We start from the raw sequence: 6,000 nt of genomic DNA, 5'->3' as shown, positions 1-6,000 counted from the left end.
TTATTTCCCCTCTAAATCAGTTAGGAAATATTTTATTGTTTTGCTTCGTCGAAAGACTGTTTGGCCTTCCTCCAGTGATCCATTGCATGTTCTTCTTTTTACAACTTCTCTCTCACATGTATTAAAGATAAAAGCTCTCCTACTATGACAATCTTTCATATCCCAAAACATTTCATTAATATGCTTTCGCTGTTCTTCAGTTATTTTCAAAAAGCATTTCTTTTTACATGTCTCGGGACTACAGGGAGGTTGAAGTTGGTGCTGTGTTTTTAGGTTTTCAATTTTAATTTTCTTTCGTTCGCACACAGAATTTTCCTTCTTCTTCCTTTTCCGAGAAACACTCTTTGTTTTGGGTAGATCTAGGCCTAGTGTTTCATTTACGTCATTAGTCATTATTGTGTTATTTATATTTTCTGAGGTATTATTTACACCATTTGTTACATTATTTACATCATGTGTCGTATCACATTCAATACTTGTTATTTGTCCAATGAGGTCTAGGCCTATGCTCGATTCTAAATCTTGATTATCGTTATGATCAGCTAAGTTAGGTTCAACAAGATCACAATCACTACAACTTACCTCATGAATACAGCTATTATCCGAAGGTTCACTGGTACAATTATTGTTAACTAAAGGATTGGGTTCCAAAGCAGTACTGTCAAGGATTTCATTTTCTCCAAAGGAACACATTAACTATACTTGCACTCTGTTTATTTCTTTTTTCTCTTCCTCAAAAACTAGCAGTTCATTCCCTACAAGTTGCAGAGTGGTCTTGGTTGACGGTTGGTTGCCTATTTCTTCAGGGACAATAATTACTGGTAGTTCACATTTTTCATCAGTTATGTGTGCCTTATCTTCAGTTCCATTAGTAGCGAGAGCTAACTCTAAAATTCTCTTTGATCTAGACATTTGTACAGTTAAACATTAAACACCACATGTAGAAAAAACTCACTTGCTTCCATAGTAACTCACTTCTAAATGTAACATAACCTCAATCAGACACGAACAAAACAGAGCAGTAACTGTAACCAGCTGGAGCTTTGATCTAGACATTTGTACAGTTAAACATTAAACACCACATCTAGAAAAAAACTCACTTGTTTGCATAGTAACTCCCTTCTAAATGTAACATAACCTCAATCAGACACTAACAAAACAGAGCAGTAACTGTAACCAGCTGGAGCTTTGATCTAGACATTTGTACAGTTAAACATTAAACACCACAACTAGAAAAAACTCACTTGCTTGCATAGTAACTCACTTCTAAATGTAACATAACCTCAATCAGACACGAACAAAACAGAGCAGTAACTGTAACCAGCTGGAGCTTTGATCTAGACATTTGTACAGTTAAACATTAAACACCACAACTAGAAAAAACTCACTTGCTTGCATAGTAACTCACTTCTAAATGTAACATAACCTCAATCAGACACTAACAAAACAGAGCAGTAACTGTAATCAGCTGGAGCTTTGATCTAGACATTTGTACAGTTAAACATTAACCCTTAAAGTGGCAGTAGCCTGGCACTTTGAAAAATGAGCCAATTTCTTTATAGGATGGTTCTAATGTTGCCAAATATGACTTAAAAAATAATTTCAAAACAATTTTATTTGTTTTTGTGTTTTTTTTTTTGTGGGAAATTAATATCCCAGTGAAACATAAGCAACCTGCATTTATCCATGTGTGGTGTATGATTTACTGGGATATATATTTCCCACTTTTTGGATATTAGAGGAATTGAATGAAATAATTTAGTCATATGCATAATATTTTAATAATAACGGCAAATATTAATTATAATATTATTACAAACATTATAACTAAAGATAAAAAAACACTTTGAAACACAATAACGTATTATGGGGCTCGTTTTGTAGCCTGTTTCATCTAGTTTTGGTGGAATGGAGTGAAACAATCCTTGCAGAGAGCAACGTTACAAGTCGGGCAGACTATATTGCTCCTCTTCTCCTTGGCCTTTGTAGAACAATGTGCACACCTCCTATGCTTCTCAATTTTTTGGGGTAGATGTGCACCTACATTTGAGTGCCGAACAGCATTTTGAACAGTCGCTCGTCCTTTTGTACTATTCCTTTTTCTCCCCCATCCTCTTCCTGGAGAAAATCCTTTCCGAATTCTTGAAGAAAAACTTCCAATGAGGCCATTTACAAGAGCAGATCTAAAGTTTAGGTGTGTGATTGTTTTATTCTTTTTTGTTTTACAATCATGTGAGTACATGATATAGCTATTGACTACAGCTGAATCAATAAAATAATAAAGAAGCTTCATCCACCACTTTCTTGATTTCTGAACTATTGAGTAGTTTGACATATGCTGGTCAAAGCAATCAACGCCTCCCATGTACTGTAACAAAAATGCTAGGCATAAAATGATATAGGCCTCAACCTCGTAAAACATTCCTGTCTAAGTATGCTGGCTTACAGTGACAGCTAAATATTAACTTTGCCAAATGTGCTTGGACTAAAGTGGTAATGCCCTTTTGAAAACTATACTTTGCTGAATTGTAGATTGATGTATAATACTGTGTTATCTAACCCTTCCAATTGTGTAAGAAAATATTACAAACTCCAGCCAAAAACATAACCTGCAAATCTAGCCTAGTGTCTTGCAACACAATAGTTTTCACTCCAATCATAATACATGAGAAAATGTATACATTATATCATTAAAATAATCCTAATTGATCATAGATATGTTTACTAACCTTCAAAATCGGCAATGTTACATCAGTCATCTATTATCTTGATATAAAAAACAAAGATCCAAGAAGAATCTGTAAGTTAGTTGTCCCAGAGTGCCAGTGGGATAATAATTTCCCACTTTTGAGGAAACAGCTGACTGGCTTTACTATTTTTTTGTCAGCTGAAAAAAACCTACTTCTCCATAGAGATATGTTTAGTCATTGAAGGATTCTAAAGTGGGAAATTATTATCCCAGTGATTTTTTGAGCTGTAACAAATAAACCAAAGCAAAACATGGTGGGAAATAATTCACCCACTACCACTTAAAGGGTTAACCCTTTAAGTGAGAAAAAACTCACTTGCTTGCATAGTAACTCACTTCTAAATGTAACATAACCTCAATCAGACACGAACAAAACAGAGCAGTAACTGTAACCAGCTGGAGCTTTGATCTAGACATTTGTACAGTTAAACATTAAACACCACATCTAGAAAAAACTCACTTGCTTGCATAGTAACTCACTTCTAAATGTAACATAACCTCAATCAGACACGAACAAAACAGAGCAGTAACTGTAACCAGCTGGAGCTTTGATCCAGACATTTTTACAGTTAAACATTAAACACCACAACTAGAAAAAACTCGCTTGCATAGTAACTCACTTCTAAATGTAACATAACCTCAATCAGACACTAACAAAACAGAGCAGTAACTGTAACCAGCTGGAGCTTTGATCTAGACATTTGTACAGTTAAACATTAAACACCACATCTAGAAAAAACTCACTTGTTTGCATAGTAACTCGCTTCTAAATGTAACATAACCTCAATCAGACACTAACAAAACAGAGCAGTAACTGTAATCAGCTGGAGCTTTGATCTAGACATTTGTACAGTTAAACATTAAACACCACAACTAGAAAAAACTCACTTGCTTGCATAGTAACTCACTTCTAAATGTAACATAACCTCAATCAGACATTAACAAAACAGAGCAGTAACTGTAATCAGCTGGAGGCCAATGCTAAGCAAATCAGCCGTAACTACATTGTGCTAAGTAAGAAGGCAGTAAGTGCATGTAGATACCGCCTTCTAGCTTAGTCCAATGTAGATACTGCTTACTTGCTTAGCGAAGCACACAATTTTAGTGCAGTTACTGCTCAGAAGGATTCTATATCTCAGAAACCACTGTAGATACGGCTCTCTTGCTTAGCTTATTGGATTCAGTATGGGTGAAAACATAAGAAAACATATCAAACTCAATATTTTGCAGATGCTGCCTTCTTCCTTAGGAGGGCAGTACAGGTGTAGGTTTTTCTTTTTGTTTCCCTTTTTTGTAGCCATGGTACTTTCAAATTGAGTGGAGATGTATAAAACATCCCGCTCATCTCTCCATTTCCCCACTAAAACCCCATTTCCATAATGGCAGGTAGTCTCGCCCTTTTTCAATTTGGGTGTAACAACGGGTTGTGGGTTGAATTCGTAATGTGCCCTTGCAATAAGTTTTGTGGGTAAGAAGTTTACTTGCAAGTGTAACACTATTGTAAAAGTTGTCCATGTAGAGAGGTTTTGTGCAAACAATCTCTCGTGACGTGCAAGGCATTTCCTCATTGTCCTTCTCCTCCCTCTCCAAATTGTCCAATCTGCGCCCGAGTAACCCATATACCTCACAATCAAACCCTCAGTTTCCTAGATAGTGTACAGTTTTATACCATACCACTGCCTAAACTGTAGTTGCCCTATTCACAATATCATAGCCTCGTCAAGGGACATTTCTTTGGAGAGTAAATATTGACCTCATTTTGTCGTGGAATAGCTCTTTCATGGATCGGATTTTGAAAAAAACCTGTCAAGAGGACCTTCATGATGTGGGCATGGGCGACAAAAACAAAAACATCTCAAAATCACTTGAAATCTATTACGGCTCATTTGGTCACGAAAGAACTGTAGATTATATTTTCTGTCCGTCTTGAAATCGGTTTATTCGAATTGTTCCCATGTGTATCAGTATACCAATGAAAATTTTAGTTCAGAAACTCAGTTCTTTCAATCTGTGGATAAGATAGCTCCGCATGGTTGTAGGGCTACAACAAAGTTCAATAGCACATGCATTAGTGTATCGGCATATCTCTTCTAAGAAGACAATATCAACAAAATAATTGAACCAATCAATTGGATCATTGTTGCCTGGGATTGGTATCAGTAACTTATCGTCTCCTGTAAAAGGAATATCCCTCATCCCAGTTATGGAAACATTTCTCCATACTTACTGCTGGACCGAAGTCCACATTGTTGTCGGTTGAATTATCGTCTGTATCACTCAGAAGGTTGTCACTATTGTACTCGTTCTCATTTACACAAGCCACTTTTAGTCACTAAAATAAACACTACAGATCACACATACACAACGCGCCGACAAAGCAGGCGCTCACAGTAAACACTGTACCGTGCGCCAAGTAGAACCCAAGAAAGTTGTGAGGTTATGTTTAATATTGCAACGGAGCGCACTCACATTCAACCCTCTAAGACACAAGCTTGCACTCGATACCAACACGTCCCGCTCGGAAAACAGAAGCAATACTCTCGGATCATGACTCCGCACGCCTGTTCCCTTCCAGCTGTGCTTCCCTCGACCGGAACTGCACTCGATACCAACACGTCCCGCTCGGAAAACAGAAGCGATACTCTCGGATCATGACTCCGCACGCCTGTTCCCTTCCAGCTGTGCTTCCCTCGACCGGAACTGCACTCGATACCAACACGTCCCGCTCGGAAAACAGAAGCGATACTCTCGGATCATGACTCCGCACGCCTGTTCCCTTCCAGCTGTGCTTCCCTCGACCGGAACTGCACTCGATACCAACACGTCCCGCTCGGAAAACAGAAGCGATACTCTCGGATCATGACTCCGCACGCCTGTTCCCTTCCAGCTGTGCTTCCCTCGACCGGAACTGCACTCGATACCAACATGTCCCGCTCGGAAAACAGAAGCGATACTCTCGGATCATGACTCCGCATGCCTTTTCCCTTCCAGCTGTGCTTCCCTCGACCGGAACTCTGCATACATGCGTACGAAGACGCCGCAATCTTAGGCATTTTCCTGTTTTGGAATATTTCGTGGCGACTTCACGGTCTTCCACAAATCAGCTGGCTGGTTTCTTCTCCTCTCATCGTATTGGAGAAACACTTGGATTTCCCGACTTTCTGCCTCGTTATTCCATCCGCACGACTCATGTGCAGTGATCGTATGACTTTCGTTCGACACTAAAATTAGTATCCACTGTACCTGGCTTG

Source organism: Homalodisca vitripennis, unplaced genomic scaffold, assembly GCF_021130785.1.
Source record: "Homalodisca vitripennis isolate AUS2020 unplaced genomic scaffold, UT_GWSS_2.1 ScUCBcl_889;HRSCAF=3799, whole genome shotgun sequence".
In the NCBI taxonomy this organism is placed as follows: Eukaryota; Metazoa; Arthropoda; class Insecta; order Hemiptera; family Cicadellidae; genus Homalodisca; species Homalodisca vitripennis.
Note: the sequence above shows the minus strand (reverse complement) of the source record.